Source organism: Bison bison, unplaced genomic scaffold, assembly GCF_000754665.1.
Source record: "Bison bison bison isolate TAMUID 2011002044 unplaced genomic scaffold, Bison_UMD1.0 scf7180017864481, whole genome shotgun sequence".
Taxonomy (NCBI): domain Eukaryota; kingdom Metazoa; phylum Chordata; class Mammalia; order Artiodactyla; family Bovidae; genus Bison; species Bison bison.
Genome location: NW_011495041.1, coordinates 3,506,893 through 3,524,511, shown reverse-complemented (window position 1 = coordinate 3,524,511; position 17,619 = coordinate 3,506,893). Strand labels below are relative to the sequence as shown.

At 45.6% G+C, this 17,619-nt stretch overlaps 1 protein-coding gene across 3 annotated transcripts in view; it reads right to left on the bottom strand.

The window, feature by feature from the left end:
• The window catches only part of TIAM1 (T-cell lymphoma invasion and metastasis 1), a 469,570-nt gene that overhangs the window by 232,595 nt on the left and 219,356 nt on the right, over positions 1-17,619 (bottom strand). The window contains exons 1-2 of one of the 3 annotated variants that reach the window (XM_010862312.1): positions 8,801-8,844; positions 4,222-4,352 (exon numbers count right to left, since the gene is read on the bottom strand). The exons of 1 other annotated variant lie outside the window; for it this stretch is intronic. The gene's annotated coding sequence lies outside the window, so the exon portion shown is untranslated. Of the gene's footprint in view, positions 1-4,221; positions 4,353-8,800; positions 8,884-17,619 lie in introns of those variants that run through there. One more of the 3 variants, XM_010862311.1, reaches the window with a different exon arrangement.

Genomic DNA, 17,619 nt, shown 5'->3' with positions numbered 1-17,619 from the left:
ACAGGCGGGACAGAGCACAGGCGACATGTGCCTCAGAGGGTTAAATGTTGTTTTCATCATTGTTGTTTATATTATTTACCCCTTAATAAAAAGCCAGCAACCCAACTATGACAATGCAATGGGATTCAAAGGAGAGCAAGAGGTCTGTAGGCTGCCCTGTGCTAAGGCTTCCAGTCTGGATCCAGGTGTGGCCAGAACAGGTAGGACAGGAAGAACAGGTCAGAGCAAGACCTGCAGAGGAGAGCCCGAGATGCTGGTGGGCAGTAAACTGCAGGGATCAGGAGGCAAAAGTGCGCAGCCATTGCAAAAGAAAGAAACAGAACAACCAGAGGATCCAGCAATCCCACATGTGGGTATTTACCCAAAATAAATGAAAGCAGGATCCCAAAGAGACATGAGCCAGCCCATGTTCACTGCAGCATTACTCACAGTAGCCAAGATGGGGACACCACCCAAAGGTTCAACAATGGAGGAAGGCGGGGAAAAGGCAGTACACACACGAATATTACTCAGCCTTAAAAAAGAAGGAAATCCTGCATATGCCACAGCATGGATGAACCCTAAGAACACTGTGCTGTTTGAAATAAGCCAGTCCCAGAAAGACAAATGTTGCATGCTTCCACTTACATGCTGCTAAGTCACTTCAGTCATGTCCAACTCTGTGCGACCCCATAGATGGCAGCCCACCAGGCATCCCCGTCCCTGGGATTCTCCAGGCAAGAACACTGGAGTGGGTTGCCATTTCCTTCTCCAATGCATGAAAGTGAAAAGTCAAAGTGAAGTCGCTCAGTCATGTCCAACTCTTAGCGACCTCACGGACTGCAGCCTACTAGGCTCCTCTATCCATGGGATTTTCCAGGCAAGAGTACTGGAGTGGGGTGCCATTGGTTATCTAAAATAGTGAAACTCATCATGAAAGCAAAGGCTAGAATGGGGGATGCCAGGGGCTGGAGGGAAGGAGGATGAGGAGGTGCAAATCAACGGGTATTAAATCTCAGGTATGCCAGGTGAGCAAGTTCTAGAGACTCACTGTAAAATACCGCACCTACTGCTAATACTGTACTGAACACTTAAAAATCTGATCAGAGGGTAGGTTGCGTGCTGTGTTCTTATTACAGTAAAAAAAAAAAAATTTTTTTTTAATTGCAGGGCTCATGCCTCAGGAAGCATCAGTGATTCAGCCTCTCCATCAAGTTGGAGATCCCTTATTTGTTCAGATCCTAGATCAACTGGCATAGGACCCAAATCTGATCACTGTTAAACAGTAGAGCATTATGTCACTTACTAACAAGGCTTGAGTGGCTACATTGATGGGAGGAAAGCAAGCGTGTTTGCTTGTTGTTTCTTATGTTTGTTTGTTGTTGTTGGCCATGCCATGTGGCATGTGGGATCTTAGTTCTCCAACCCAGGATCGAACCCAAGCCCCTGCCATGGAAGCATGGAGTCTTCCCATGGAAGCATGGGACTGCCAGGAAGTCCCTGGAGGAAGGCAAGCGTGGAAAGAATAACTGTACGTGTATAGTTAGAAAGCCCCCTTTGGTCTAAACCATCCTCGCCCAGTGACGTTAAGTGGGAGATGTTGCTCAGGGCAGACGACACTGTCCCCACGTGGCAGAGGAACTTTAGAGCCACGAGTCCCCTTTTGCTGGACTTCCTAGAAGAGTCTCAGGCCACACATGGGAGGCAGGAAAGGTGTCTGTTCCACAGATTTCTTTTCTCCAAGTGCCTGTAAACCAGACACTTTTCCCACCTGGATCCTTCCAGCAGGAAGCCCCTTGCCTCTCAAGCAATGATGGGACCCCATCTGGGCACAGCAGTGAAGGCCACATGAAGTACCCCACTGCAACCAAACCTACTTCCCAGTTCAGGCGAAGAGTCAACCTCCCTGTTCCAAGGAACCTGATCTCATGCACAACAGCCCCAGAAAAACCCCATCTGCTACCAAGCTTTCCCAGCTGCTCTCCAAATCGATTCTTTCTTCCCCTTTTCTGGTGTCACGAGGGCAGGCAAAGAAAAAGTCAGGAAAACAAAGGTAGGAAGGTTATCCCCGAAAGTCTCTAAAATTATGTAATCTGAAAATCAATGGGAACCTTCTTCCTCACGACTCAAGGTGGAAGGAATCAGTGCATGTATGGAGGCTCCCAAAGGGCAGACCCAGCCGGCTCACAGTGGTCCTGACTTGGGGTGCGCCCCCACCACCTCATCATCAAGCCCCAAAGACTGGCCTGTCCATGTGGATGATCCAAGAAGAAAGGGCCCCTAAGTGGCCCAGACAGTAAAGAATCTGCCTGCAATGCAGGAGACCCAGGTTCAATCCCTAGGTCAGGAAGATCCCTTGGAGAAGGGAATGGCAAACCACTCCAGGATTCTTGCCTGAAGAATCCTGTGGACAGAGGACCCTGACGAGCTGCAGTCCAGGGGTCCTTGAGTCGCCAAAGAGTAGGACATGACTGAGCGATTAACCCTTTCACTTTCAAGCATCAGGAAGTTCCCAGAAAATCTGTTTCAAAGTCTCAGTTTCTGAGCAGGTAGAATCAGAAGCCCTCTTCTCATCAAAACAGATAATGAAACTTCTATCATCCTGAATAGGTGGATTTCGACAGATCCTAAGACAAGAAGGACTTTAAAGGCTTGCCTACTCATGTCCCAGTGTTCTGAAAACACTCCACTTACCCCATCCCAAACAGGAGAGGCTTCTCAAGATCTCCAAACGTGCCATCCACAGCTCATGTCCTAGGTGAGAGGCTAGGACCCAGAGCCATCATACCCCAAGGGACCAGCCCCCCTGCTCCTGGCTTCGGGTCTAGAGGGGTGGGGCTCAGCCCACTGTGGTTCTACCCACAAGAACAGACAGAGGAAAGCAATGGGTTTTATGCTCACCTTTCATATTCCTCTAGAGGTTACAAGATCTTCCTCGGAAACCTCATTGTGATAACTTAGGAAAAGTACCTCATATGTTGTAGATGGGCTTCCCTCATAGCTCGGTCGGTAAAGAATCTTCCTGCGATGCAGGAGACCGGAGTTCAATTCCTGGGTTGGGAAGATCCCTTGGAGAAGGAAATGGCAACCCACTCCAGTGTCCTCACCTGAAGAATCCCATTGGCAGAGGAGCCTGGCGGGCTGCAGTCCATGGGGCCACAAGAGTCGGACACAACTGAGCGACTAAACCACCACCACCACCATGTTATAGATACTCAATAAATCAGTATTTAGTATTCATAGTCTAACAAGGAATTTGTATTTGAATAATCAAAGAAGCATTTGCGTGTATGCTAAGTCGCTTCAGTTGTGTCCAACTCTGTGCAACACTATGGACTGTAGCCCACCAGGCTCCTCTGTCCATGGAATTCTCCAGACAAGAATACCGGAGTGGGTTGCCATGCCCTCCTCCAGATCTTCCCAACCCAGGGGTCAAACCTTCATTTCATACGTCTCCTGCACTGGCAGGCAGATTCTTTACCATTAGCACCACCTTCACTTACCAGGCGCTTATACCACTATGGCTTCATACAAAGCACTTTGGCCATGGTTATTCTTGCCCGCCAAAATCTCATAATTTATGAAAGCCTGAATTGTCAAACACTGGAGCATATGAGTCCAAAGTACTGCATGAGGTACTATGACCTAGCTCAAGAGCTTACAAATCCATCCAGAACAATTAAAAAAGACAGCTTTCCAAAAGTGATGACCTCTCACCCTCAAGTTTCACCAATGAATGGTATGCTAATACTTTGTTTTCAAGTAAGGAATCAAAATAAACTAGGGAAGCAGTGCTGCAAAATACTTAGGAAGACTATGGGCCCTCTTGTTCTCTGTTCTCGTAAAAACACCAACTAAAACAAACAGCAGCTCCTGTGCTGTTACTCAGCCCTCGGGGTCATAGCAGACAGGCCAGGTCAAGGGCAGCTGGTTAATCAATCTGCTGACTTGGAAAATAGCCCCACGGCGAAGGCCAATTCACTCCGCAAAATGTAAACCAAGACTCGCTCCTTGGGCGGAATAGCAAATGATGTTGGCATCACACCATAAAGCCTTTCTCCAGCTCACAATCCTTCCCCCTGCCCAGCTCAGCCCATTGCAACACTGGATGCCTAAATAAATCTTAAGTAATTATGCCACAGATTCTCCCAGGATCTATTCAGAGGAGAAACCCCAGGGAGAACAAACAGCTTGAGTTTGGAGACTTCAATAATGCTACAGTCCTTTGTGCAGGAATATTACCTGGCCAACCTCCTCTGCCCTTTGCTCTTCATTTCTCTCCTTGGTTAAGAAGTCAGCAGTAGCATTCAACGATCCATATCTCCCCGCAAAGCATGGACGAACTCCAAGCCCGGGAAGAGGATGCTCAGAAACTGCGGTGGAAATACGAAATCAATGTGGCAATCAACCCCAAGCATCTCCCAGCTAAATTCTGTAGTAACGAAAGTTAACAAACTTTGCCTTCAAAGGAGCAACCCCACTGACTTACATCTCAAGTTCTGAGCTTTGTACCCATTTCATTCGTACCCTGTGTGTGTTAGTCGCGTCTGACTCTTTGCAACTCCATAGACTGTAGCCCGCCAGCCTCCTCTATTCATGGGATTCTCCAGGCAAGAATACTGGAGTGCGTTGCCATTTCCTTCTCCACATTTGTACCCTGTGTGTGTTAGTCGCCTAGTCGTGTCGGACTCTTTGTGACCCCATGGACTGTAGCCCGCCAGGTTCCTCTGTCCATGGGATTCTCCAGGCAAAAATACTGGAATGGGTTCCCGTTTCCTCCTCCAGAGGATCTTTTCGACCCAAGGATCAAACCCAGGTCTCCTGTACTGCAGGCAGATTCTTCACCATCTGAGCTACCAGGGAAGCCCTGATGTATACTCTAAAGACAGCCCCAAAAAAGCAAGAAAGAAAGGGAGGGAATTAGAAGAGAGCAGTTAGACTCTCAAGGAGGTGAAATGAGCTGAAGGAAAACATACAGTAATCCCAGGAAGGTGACGACGGTGAGAGTTGCACAACAGTGTGTGTGCACTTAGTGCCGCTGAACGGTACGTGTGTGCGCGAAGTTGCTTCAGTCGTGTCTGATTCTTTGCGACCCTTAAGGGATTACAGCCTGCCAGGTTCCTTTATCCATGGGATTCTCCAGGGAACAATACTGGAGTCAGTTGCCATGTCCTTGTCCAGGGAATCTTCCTGACCCAGGGACAGAACCAGAGTCTCTTATGTCTCCTGTATTGGCAGGAGGGTTCCTTACCACTAGAGCCACCTTATAGTATAGATATCAGAAAATGTGGTGGAAATACAAAATCAAGGTAGTGTTCATCAGCCAACCATCTCCCACCATATTGAAATAGTATGTAGTAGATTATGTCACTTTTTCCACAATTTAAAAAAAAAAATTTAATTAAAAAAAAAAAGTGGAGGGGGAAATGTACAGTCAGTTTACTATCAATTCACTGGGATAAGATGAAAATATGGAAAGGGACCCTGATAATTCCACTTGCCCGGAATTAAAAAAAAAGAATGATAGAAGTGGTTTTGTTTCATGCTATTGCAATACCCGTTCACATTTCTGGAAGGAAGGCACCCGCAGAACTGTGACCTTGCACAACAGTAGCAGAGGAAAACACTCCTCAGACTACAACTGACGATCCACTGTGTGTGTGCCAAACCGCGAGACGGGTCCCTTACGTGAAAACTCAGAGGAATCTCACGAAGGCCCCCAAAGTAGTTTTCAGACCTCTCTCTCACAGTAGGGGACCCACAGGCTCAGAGACGTTAGGTAATTTCCCCAGGGCCACACAGCTACAACTGAGAGCAGGAATTCAAACCCAGCTCTTTCTGACTCCAAAGTTATTGTTCTTACACGACCACCACATACTCAGAAAGATTTTCTGAGGAAACTTTAAAATGCCAAGGCTCATGCATTAAATATGAACCAAACTGAAACATTTTCCCTCAGTCATTACAACAAATTTGCTCTGGCTCAGTACAAAGTAAACTTGTTAAGTGGGTTGAAATCACCTTCAATTCACATTAAATTATCAGTAAGTCTTGGGTGAATTCTAGTAAGATGTTTCCAAAACAATTTCACAGGGTGTGTCCCAGTGAATATGCAAAACCCACCCTACAACAATTTGCTCCAACAGGTATGATACTCAGGAACACAAGCTATGTTTTACTAAAACTGGAAAACATTACGTCAAAGACACATAAATATACAGTATCTTCCTCCATACAACTAGGAGACTCAGTTATTTAGTTTTAAAGGCTCTTGAAATCTTTTTTGACAGAGTTCCATAGGGCACAATTTTTTAAATGCATGTAAACTTACAATAAGTTGTATTTGTTTATGCTTCATTTAAAATATAAACAAAACCAAAGTTAGGTCTTTCAAAAATGAATAAAACTGATAATACATTAGCAAGGTTGATCAAAAAAGAAAAAAGGCACAAATAACCAATTCCAGAAATGAAAAAGGAAACACTTCTACAGATGCTGTACTCTTGAAAATTATTATGAAAGGATATTATCTGTAACTTTATATAAATAAGTTTAAGATGAAATGGGAAAATCCCTATTAAAAAGAAAACAAAACTTGTTACTAAAAACAAGATCATCTTAATAGCCTTACTTCTACAGAATAAACTGAACTTGCAATAATAAAAAAAATAAAATCCAAGAACTTCCTTGGCAGTCCAAGGGTTAAGACTCCACAATGCCAATGAAAGAGGGGCAGGTTCAATCCCTGGTCAGAGAACTGAGATCCCACACGTCCTGAGGGGCAGCCAAACAATATAAACAAATAAATAAGATAAAATTCAAATATCCAGAGCCCATCCAGGTATGGGCGAGGTATAGCGACCACAAGAAAACAATGATACAGAAGTTGTGACACCTGCAAGGTCATACAGCGTAATTAATACACGTTTCAAATAGCTTCACGATGATGTCCCCAGACAGTCCCATGTGAGAGTGTCTAGAAACCTTTCTGAATAATATATTCCCCCTTCCCTAGCTGAGGATTACTGTTCCATAAAACTCCACAAACAAGGGTCTATTAGTCAGTTTTAGCAGCATTATCACGAGATCGAGTCTGGTTGTCTTTCCTGTTGAGTAAGTTACTAAAGGCTCCTTGGCAGGGTAGGAGGAATCAGCATCAAGTTCATTCCCACCTGCATGTTCTTTCTTGAGCCCACAACAAGCAAGAAAGCAGGGCTCCAGCAGCCCAGACCATGCCTCCAGTTGTTTTTCCCTGGCACATGTGCGTGATCATGCCCAGTAGCTAAGTCATGACTGACTCTTTGCAACTCCATGGACGTACCCTCTGTAGCCAGGCTCCTCTGTACGTGGGATTCTCCAGGCAAGAATACTGGAGTGGGTTGCCATTTCCTCCTCCAGGGGAATCTTCTCGACCCAGGGATCGAACCCCCAGGTCTCCTGCATTAGCAGGAGGATTCTTTACCACTGAGCCACCTAGGAAGCCCAGCATGTGTCTAGATTGGTTTAAAAGTAATTTCATTCTAGTTCTGTATCATAAACTTCGAGAAAGCTAAAGGGTGAAAGTAAACGAAGACTAAAACTGTGGGCACAGCATCCCGTCCCCCAAGCCCCGAAGTTCAGATGGAAGGTGGGCTGGGGAAGTCAGGCTGGTCCTTTCTGGCATTAGGAGAACAACAGAATCGGCCGCTAACATCCCCCCAAGTCACACCCACCCCAGAACCTGGAGAAGCCCTTACAAAATAAAACTTGGTTTTCTACAAATATAATAAGATCCACACATTCATTCGCCTTCGCTTCTGGCTCAGAGAGCAGGACAATTCTCTAAAAATTCTTACAAAAGATCAGCTTACAACACATACACACACACACACACACACACACACACACACAGTTCCCACTGCTCTGCACTAACCTGTTGATCAGATATGAAATAGATGACACAGATAACAGTTAACCCCCAGGCCTCCACCTAACCAACCCTGCAGTAAGGAAACACTACACAGGTCAAAATAAAGCTCCTTGAGGGGCTCAAAATAAAACCTAAAGAATGCCCGCATTTGTCCAAGTTTATCCTCTGCTGAGACAAGTGAAGCGTCTCTTGCAATCAACCCAACCTCATGCCACCCTCCACCCAAACTTCCTCTCCCCACCCCACCCGAAATCGACTTGGGCAATCAATCTAAAGACAAGTCAGCTGCCACAGAACACTAACATTTTTCAAGGAAAAAAGTTCCACATAAATAAACAACACCTCAATAGCCAGAAACCCTGGAACTGTACTCACTCACTCAGACAGAATTAATGAGAAACGTAGACTTCCCAGGCTTCACTCCAGAATTCCCACCCAGGAGCCTGTTAGCACCACAGCTTCGGAATATTCCTTCGGAAGTTTTTGTCACTTAAAATCCCGAGACTTTCACGGGGTTCATTTTCAAAGACGTGGACACTGAACGCGCGGCAGGGCAGCCTGAGACACGGCGCATCTTTGGTGGATAACAGGATCCCACCATCTCCTTCCAGAACCCAGATTCAGTGAGATCCTCGGTTACAGACGGGGCGAGCGCGGAAGGGGGTGGGGGATGAATCGCTTTCAAAACCCCGAACCCCTTTCGCCACGAACCAGAACCCACTTGGTGGTGTTCCCGGGCAGCCCCAGCGCAGCGCGGAGACGCGCCCCGCCGATCCCGGGCGCACAGGTCCCCGCGCGGCAGCTGCGGAGCCCGGGTTCCCATCCGGCCTCTCGCCGCCCAGTGCTGGCCCACACCTCCCAACACAAAGAAATTTGCCAATGAAAAGAACCGGGTTTGAAATTCAAGCTCACCGTCGCTCAGCGAGGCGCACATGCCGCTCGCGTCTTGCTTCCCATCTCTCAGAACTTCCAGTAACAGAAATGAGGAAGCAGCCAGCCTTCCCCGGGCTCCAGGCGGTGGGAGTGGGCGTTACCTTGTGAAGTTTCGTGCTGTGATGAATCTGGTCATTTGGGTGTGTAGAAGAGGGTTTGTGGCTCCTCCCCGCACACCGTCGCCTCCCTCCTCTCCGCCTCCTCCAATTCGTCTCCCCTTTGGTGTGCGCAACGCCGTGGACTCCCCAGCGCCCAGCTCCTCGCATCCTTTGGGGAAATTAATTCCTAACAGGTTTTACCCATTTTACAGACGAACCTGGTCGCCCTGCAGAAAGTCTATTTTTCGAAAGCACGTGGCAAGAAAGCAGTGCTTCTTATCGGATTTAAGAGGCTATAAATCTTAAATAACTGCGCAGTACCCGCTCTTTCCCGGCAGGAATATGGGTAGTTCAGCAAGTGGAGACCTAATTTTATGAATATCTAGTTTAAAAGAGTCGAGGACAGAAAAAAAAAAAAAAAAACACTTTCAGCTGCTTATTTTTCCTTTAAAGCCTATTACAAAATATTTCAGGTATACAAAAATATATTTGAAAATAATATAATGAACCAGACAACTTAAAATTCCCAATCTTGTTGGGAACTCCTCCCTGAAATGCACCCCCCTGCCCCTCCTCTTTGAAATATAACTGCTGTTAATTTGATTTCCCATGAGCAATTTCTATATCACAGTTTCTAAAAATTCTAAAGGACATAAAGCCAACAAAGCTCACGTGAAAGCAGTCCAGTGGTATCTTTCAGCTGGGCTTGCTCTTGGTTCCCAAACAAAAGTTCACTTAAATAAAACTTTAAAAGGACCACACATGAAATGAAGCCTCAGGTGGCCAGTTAAAGAGAAGGAAAGAAATCACAGTATAAGAAAATAGGATATCTGGAATGACAAGCAAGAGGCCCTGTCTGAAAGAGTTGAAGCATTCATGGATGAAATTGATAGATTAATAGCACATTATCATTTTACAAGGTTAAGAGCTGTGTTAAAAGCCAAGGATACTGACCCACTGCTGCAAGGGACTTTTTTCAAACAAACAGGCCACAGAAATAGAAACACAACATTCATCATTAAAGAGGTCGTAATTGCTCAAGTGCCTGTCAGAGATACAGGCTGGGAGCAGTTACTCAGAAAAGGGAATTTTCAAGATAATCATGTTAAAAATCAAAATGGTAAAAACCACAATCCGGTCAAAACTGATTCAAAAATGAGTAAGAAGTAGATGCCTAGTTGATTTATATATTCCCAGTACCTTGCTGAGAAGCTGCTGCTCTGTGCGACCCCATAGATGGCAGCCCACCAGGCTCCCCTGTCCCTGGGATTTTCCAGGCAAAAACACTGGAGTGGGTTGCCATTTCCCTCTCCAATGTATGAAAGTGAAAAGTAAAAGTGAAGCTGCTCAGTCGTGTCCGACCCTCAGCGACCCCATGGAAGCTAGCATAAGTATGCATTTAAAGACCGTCTGATAAATGACGCAAACAACCAAGAGAATGCTCATGAAGACTTCTGAAGGAGCAGAATGAGAAAGGAAAGCAGTGGTCCTGGATGTGGATAGTGGTTTTGGTCCCGGATTTGGATAATGGTCCTTACCAAAAGGTGACTTCCCTTAAGGGGATATTTAGCAGTATTGGAGACACAACTTGGGGGTGCAATTAGCATCTAATAGGTGTCAGTCAAGGATGCTGCTAAGCACCCTAAAATGCACAGGAAAGCCCCCTTCAACAAAGGGTTATGCAGCCCAAGAAAACAATAGTGCTTGCTATTGTCAGCAAGACCCTGACAGAGGTCTTGCTATCCACTGTCACTTAATGGACATTCCATCTATGATCACCAATATTATAAAGAGACTCTCCTGGGGCTTATGACAATACACAACAGCATTTCTCCTTCCTTCCCATTGTGTAGCATTTGATGACTGATGGCTGTCGTGTGAGCTCAGAAGAAACTGGGCACTGGGGTCAGATCAGGAAAAAAGTTTACCGATTTGGGGTTCATGCAACTCACAAAACCAACTTCTGTTGAATTTGGATGAAGATAATCAAGAGAGGGTTGAGAGGAAGATGACAGAAAGCCAGGATATCAGCTTGAGAATCATTGCATGGCTGGGCAAGGAGGCATCGGGTGCAAAGTGAAAGAGTTGTGAAAGATACACAGGGTCGGGCTTATCCCGGTCACATCAGTCATCTCTGTATAGACAGTCACTAGCTGGAGACACTCCACTGAGAACAGGAAGGATGTTTAATCTCATTACAGCTTACCGAAAAGCAAGTTACAAATCACTTACAGCAAAAAGAATGTAAGCATCACAAAGTCTACCTCTTTCCTACAGGTTTTTCTGGTCTCATCATTACCTAAGAAGTATTGAACACTTCTTTTAACTAGGATGCCGTATGTTTTTTTCTCCTTTCTTGAATAAGAAAGAGATTCGTTGTTGTTGTTCAGAGGAGTGAGGGGTGGGTTCGAGGGGGCAGTGGGTGTGCTCATTTTGAATCCCCCTTAAAACCTAGCAGATGGCAGGTTCTCAATAAATGGACGTGGGATTAAACTGAAGGAGTCCCCACTTTACTACCCACCTCTCAGGTCAGAAAAGAGAGTCCCCTATAGTTGCTTCCGGCAGAAATCCACGGGGCACCAGGGGGTTCAAGAGTCTGAATGATCTGACAGCACATGAAGAATCTGCTGATTGCATTCAGCGGCTGACAGATTGCCAAAGACCTGACATGGGTGACCAGGGCGACCCGGACCAAGATCAGAGCCTGAGCGGTTCCCAAGCGGCGGCCACTGGCCTCCCAGAGAGGTGTCTCTTTGCACCACAGTGCTTACTCCCACAACAGAAGAAGAGTACCAGGCTGTGGGTCCCCCACAAGCCACGTGACGAGCTGATGACAAAAGACACTTGAGCCCTCCTTAAGGTACCAACTCCTGAGCCTGCAGTCTCTAAAGCCACTCATTTTGCTTTTCAAGATTCATATGAATTTAGGAAAAGAACAAGTAAGCACAGTTCTGAGCCCTACACAAGCAATGAACTCAGGCATCAACAGGCAACACTTCTGTAACAGAGAAATACAACCAGTAGAGGGCACCTAACTGACTTTTGTTTTTACCAGTCATCTGGGGTCAGGATAAACCTGGAGACGATATTAAATGAAACCAGTTACAAGAGTAATCTACCACAAGTGGGGAAAAAAGAAAGATTTACCTAAAAACCAGTTTGAAAAAAATCTACAAGCCATGACACCCTTATATGGTATTTATACTGCTTGTGGATATCTATACAGGAGCTAGCTAAACTAACATAATTATAATTAATTAATCAGTTAATACATGTTGGAAACAATATTTGATATGTGGGGAAGAAAGCCACAAAGGGTTAAACGTCTCTCTTCTTTGTCAGCTGAATTTACACTCAGGAATTTACACTCAGAAAAAATTTTTTTCTTAATTTTCCCCAAAGATTTTACTAGGTCTTTATCTTGCTATTTTGCTTATTAGACCTATAATACCTGGCTTTTAAAATTCCTTTGAAATTGTGTTCTCAACGACACAAATGCTCTTCTTAAACAAGATTCTTCTGGATGAGCTATTCAAGGGTCTTCAAAACCAACTTGCTCAGGAATCAAAGCAGCTTAACCCCAAATCATTGTAATCGGCTGAGCTGAAAAGATCTGCAAAGTTGATATTAGTGCCTGCAGTGAGCGCTCTGCCACTCTCCCCGGTCTAAATCTGGAGCTAGGAAGGAGGGCTAAGGTACCAAGTGCTCACACCAACCTGCCGTCACCTGCATTACCCTGAGTCAGCAACAAAGCTGGGGAGAAAGTGCTCCTTAAGTGAGGTGAAGCCCAACTGGGGTGTTAATTAACACCGTCAAATATTCTGAATCCAAATAAAATGATTCCCCAGCACAGGTACAGATCTAAACACAGATCCAGTTAATCCTATGATGTCACTAGGGAAATTCAGAAGCTTATTCACAAATACATTTCACAGTTGACTGACATCTGATTGCCAAAATCAATTTTTTAATGTTTGAAACTGATTGAAAGTCTAAATGTGGATCCATCTCACCCAGCCCGCTTGGTGATCTGAGGATGCGTTCAGGGACACTGACATGTTTGAAAACCCTTGATTCAGCCCTGGACGAGCGAGGCCTTCCTTCTCTCTGAGAAGAAACCAAAGCCCACCCTTTCAATGTCTTGTCTTGTCTTGATGTGCAAGTGAAAGTGAAAAGTGTCAGTCGCTCAGTTGACTCTGTGTGACCCCATGGACTGTAGCCCACCAGGCTCCTCTGTCCATGGGATTCTCCAGGCAAGAATACTGGAGTGGGTTACCATGGCCTCCTCCAGGGGATCTTCCCAACCCAGGGATGGAACCCGGGTCTCCTGCATGGCAGATGGATTCTTTACCATCTGAGCCACCAGGGAAGCCCATGATGTGCAAAGCCCTCATTAAACTTGATTTGATAAAAGAATGTTTTATGACTTTACACTTTGCACCAACCAAACTGTGAGGCTCTTTCTTTCCTTTTACTCTTTCTTGAAGTGCTTATATTGTTGTTGTTGTTTAGTTGCTAAATCATGTCTGACTCTTTTGCAACCCCATGGACCCACCAGGCTCCTCTGTCCATGGGATTTCCCAGGCAAGAATACTCGAATGGGTTGCCATTTCCTTCCCCAGAAAAACTCTTGACATCATTTTTGCTATCTGAAAACTGAATGCAAAATCAATTAGTGGAAATATTCCTGAAAAATACACCATCTGCCGAAAAAGGCATGCAAACTCTAATAGCCTTTAAAGGCCACCTCCAGGATACACTGCAGTGACTGTGCGGCAAGTTCCTTGAAATCCAAAGGCTTCAATTTCCTCAACCATATAAATGATGGTGTTCAAATTAATTTTCTCTGACTTCCCAGCTCTAGCTTCCAATTATATGTTTCCATGACTTTAAAATTCCCATTGGCTTTCATTGCCCCAAATTACATTTCTTTACAGAACCACTTTTATGTCACATGCCAAGACTAAGAGTTTCAGGACTCCAGTGGTGATTGACGTAACTAAACCCGGACTTGTAACTGGAAGGGTGAAGGGGAGAGGGGAGGAGGGGTAGCCAGCGGAAAGAGGGAACAAGGAGGACAGAGGACGAGTCCATGAGCTCTCAGCCCCTATTAGCTCCACCCACACGGAGCCCAGTGCTGTCCCGCCCCCACACACACTGTGAGGCAATTGGTTCCAAGGTCTCCAAGCGCCTTGCACAAGAGATGCATGTGGTTCGTGGGGGTGAGAGCATCTGGGTTCTCACTGGTGTGGGATCTTTTAGGCATCTCTCTGCTCAACAGCGATAAACAATAACAATTATTATTGGCACAAATAGTCACATCACTGCTGAGTAACGAATGTACCAAGATAAGAAGTCAAGCTGTAATTTCAGTCCTGCTATCTTTCCAAAGAACATGCAGCCAAGATAACCTTACCATTCAGCACGATAGCCTCCTGCAGAAGCTGGGGCAGGGAGTGTTCTCACTGGGGAGGCCTCCTTTGCTCACAGGAGGTGCAAAAACAGGCAGTAAGAAGACCTACTTCAAGTCCAGGCTCCACTAACAACCAGGTAAGTGACTTAAAGTAAACCCTCCAGTTTCTTCAGTAAAATGGGAAGTTGACATAGATGCCTTTGACAATGGGTGGGATGGGCTAACAGGCTTTGTAGGAGCACATGCCTAATATTTTCCCTAAACGGTAAAGGGTGCAACATAGGCAAAGATATGTCAATCAGGAAATAAGCCAAGCCTGCTTCTCAAGCTGTTTTAGTGTTTAGAATGTTTTTCTGTTGATATTGTTATTTTGGTCATGGATATAGATAGTGCAGTTGAGACATGAGCTTCCCTCATGCTCAGTGGTAAAGAATCCACCTGCCCATGAAGGAGACACAGGTTCGATCTCTGGGCAGGGAAGATCCCCTGGAGAAGAGAATGGCAACCCACTCCAGTATTCTTGCCTGAGAAATCCCACAGACAGAGGAGCCTGGCGGGCTACAGTCCAGGGGGTTACAGAAGAATCAGATACGCCTCAGTGACTAAAAAACAACACAATTGAGACTAGTCACAAGCTGAATGGGAGAGTGGGGCCCCTTCCAAGAGCCCAGGTCCACAGAGACCCCTCTTGAGCCCTTCCTGTCGAGCCCCTACTATGAGGAAGCAGCACGTCCCCTCACGAGGGTCACTGCAGTGAGTCACAGCAGCCTTGGGTGCTCACCAAGGACAGCCAATAAAGTGGTATTAGGTTTTGTTTTCCATGGGGAAGAGGAGCTTTTAACTTCATTTCATATTACAGGAGAATGGTAAATGTCATTTCACATTTTCTGCATTACCCAGAACATGTCCAGGTGAAGCTGGGTAGGAAGGACACACCCAGCACGTGGGTATAACGGCGAAGTAAAAAGGACCACACCCACAGATGCATTTCTAACACCTGACATCTGCCAGAGTTCTCTGCTAGTGAAAGGAACATCATCAATTCAAATCAGGGGACCTGTAATACCAGGAACTTGCTAATGGGAATCTACTCGGTTCGCTTTCCCTTCCAAGCACACAAGCATTGGATTTTATGGTCTCTAAGACCACACAGCTGGAGAAGGCAATGGCACCCCACTCCAGTACTCCTGCCTGGAAAATCCCATGGATGGAGGAGTCTGGTGGGCTACAGTCCATGGGGTCGCTGAGGGTCGGACACGACTGAGCGACTTCACTTTCACTTTTCACTTTCATGCATTGGAGAAGGAAATGGCGACCCACTCCAGTGTTCTTGCTGGAGAATCCCAGGGACGGGGGAGCCTGGTGGGCTGCCGTCTATGGGGTCACACAGAGTCGGACACAACTGAAGCGACTTAGCAGCAGCAGCAGCAAGACCACACGGCGCCATTTTCCCTAGACACAGATCCAACATGCAAAGATTACTTTCAATCAGGAAATGCAACAAGCTTATATATCAGAATAGTAAATGGCCCGAGGTAAGGCAATAGACTCATGAAGAGTCATAGACCAGTGTATATAAGCGCCGAAACAAGGATGGCGATCTTGTAGGTCAGAATGGTTACGTGACCTGCTCAGGCTCACAGAATAAAATGACAGCAGACTCAGCCTAGAAGCCAGATTGATTGAAACCTGCTGTTCCTTCCACCAATTCAGGTATTACCTCCTTAAAATAATTCCCTAAAATAAACATTAAAGGCAGCATAAAAGTGAAAGTCGCTCAGCTGTGTCCCACTCTTTGTGACCCCATGGACTCCTGCCAGGTGCCTCTGTCCATGGAAGTCTCCAGGAAAGAATACTGGAGTGGGTAGCCGTTCCCTTCTCCAGGAGATCTTCCCAACCCAGGGATCAAACCCAGGTCTCTGAATTGCAGGCAGATTCTTTACTGCTTGAGCCACCAGGGAAGCCCAAGAATGCTGGAGTGGGTAGCCTATCCCTTCTCGAAGGGATCTTCCTGACCCAGGAATTGAACCGGGGTCTCCTGTATTGCAGGTGGATTCTTTACCAACTGAGCTACGAGGGAAGCCCCAAGACAGCATATACATAAATAATTCTGAACCTCAACACAGTACAAAAGGCACATATAAATAAAATGATATACATTGATCCCGTCTACAACTAATAGCAAACCATAATAACTGGATGCACAAGAAACTTCTTGGCTCAACTCCAGACTAGCAAACAAGAGGCTCAGAAACTTCGGATGGAAGGATGCAATTAAGCCAGGATGGCTGAAGGCAGGCTGATTCACCAGCAGCCAGCGTCCTCCCAAACAAATTACAGTGGTAAGCTTGGCAAGAAAAAGGGGGAAGCCTGGTAACGGCATGGGACACTCATACATGCCAAGGGTCAAGAGGGCACCCTGGTCAAAGACGAGGATCCCCCAATTTGAAAAGTCCTACTCCGAGAGGCCCAAGAAATTAAAATATATCTCCACAGATGATACAAAATGGCATCATTCCTAACTTGCACATGAATGCTCAATGCAATATTATTCACAATAGGCAAAAAGTGAAAACATCCGAGGTGTCCATCAGCAAGTGAATGGATAAACAGGATGCCGTCTGATAAACACAGTGGAGCCATTCAAAGGAATGGAGGATGATGCTTGCTACATATGGATGAACCTTGAAAATGTCATGCTACAGTGACAAGGTCAAAGCCCACTCACATGAAATACTTAGACTAGGCAAATTCATGGATATAAAGAGGAGATCCGAGATTACCAGGTGCTGAAGAGCAGGGGAAATGAGGATTTACTGCTTAATGGTTACAGTGTTTCTTGGAGGTGAGGAAAAAGTTTGGGGCATAGACAGTGATGGTCATTGCACAATCTTGTCAATGTAATTATTGTTACTGAATTATAAACACAAAAATGGTTAAAATGACAAGTTTTATGTTACATTTTTCTACCACAATTTTTTTTTTTTAAGATTCAAAAAGAGAATTCATCACTTTCAAACTACTGGTTCAGGTACGTGTAGCTTTTCACAATACTGCTGTTAAAAAGTCATCAAAACTTTAAGCACGTTAACTAAGCTTTAATGTGTGCCCATTCTCCCTGTCACATCACCATGACCTCGACCATACACCAGCAGCATTTTTCTCTGACTGTAAGAGGTAAAACGGGATTGTCCAATCTGTAAAACAAAACCTCTTGTAATCACGAAGATAAAACGAGGCACACCTTTGCACATCAGGAGCTTCCACGGCTGCCAGACGTTACACCT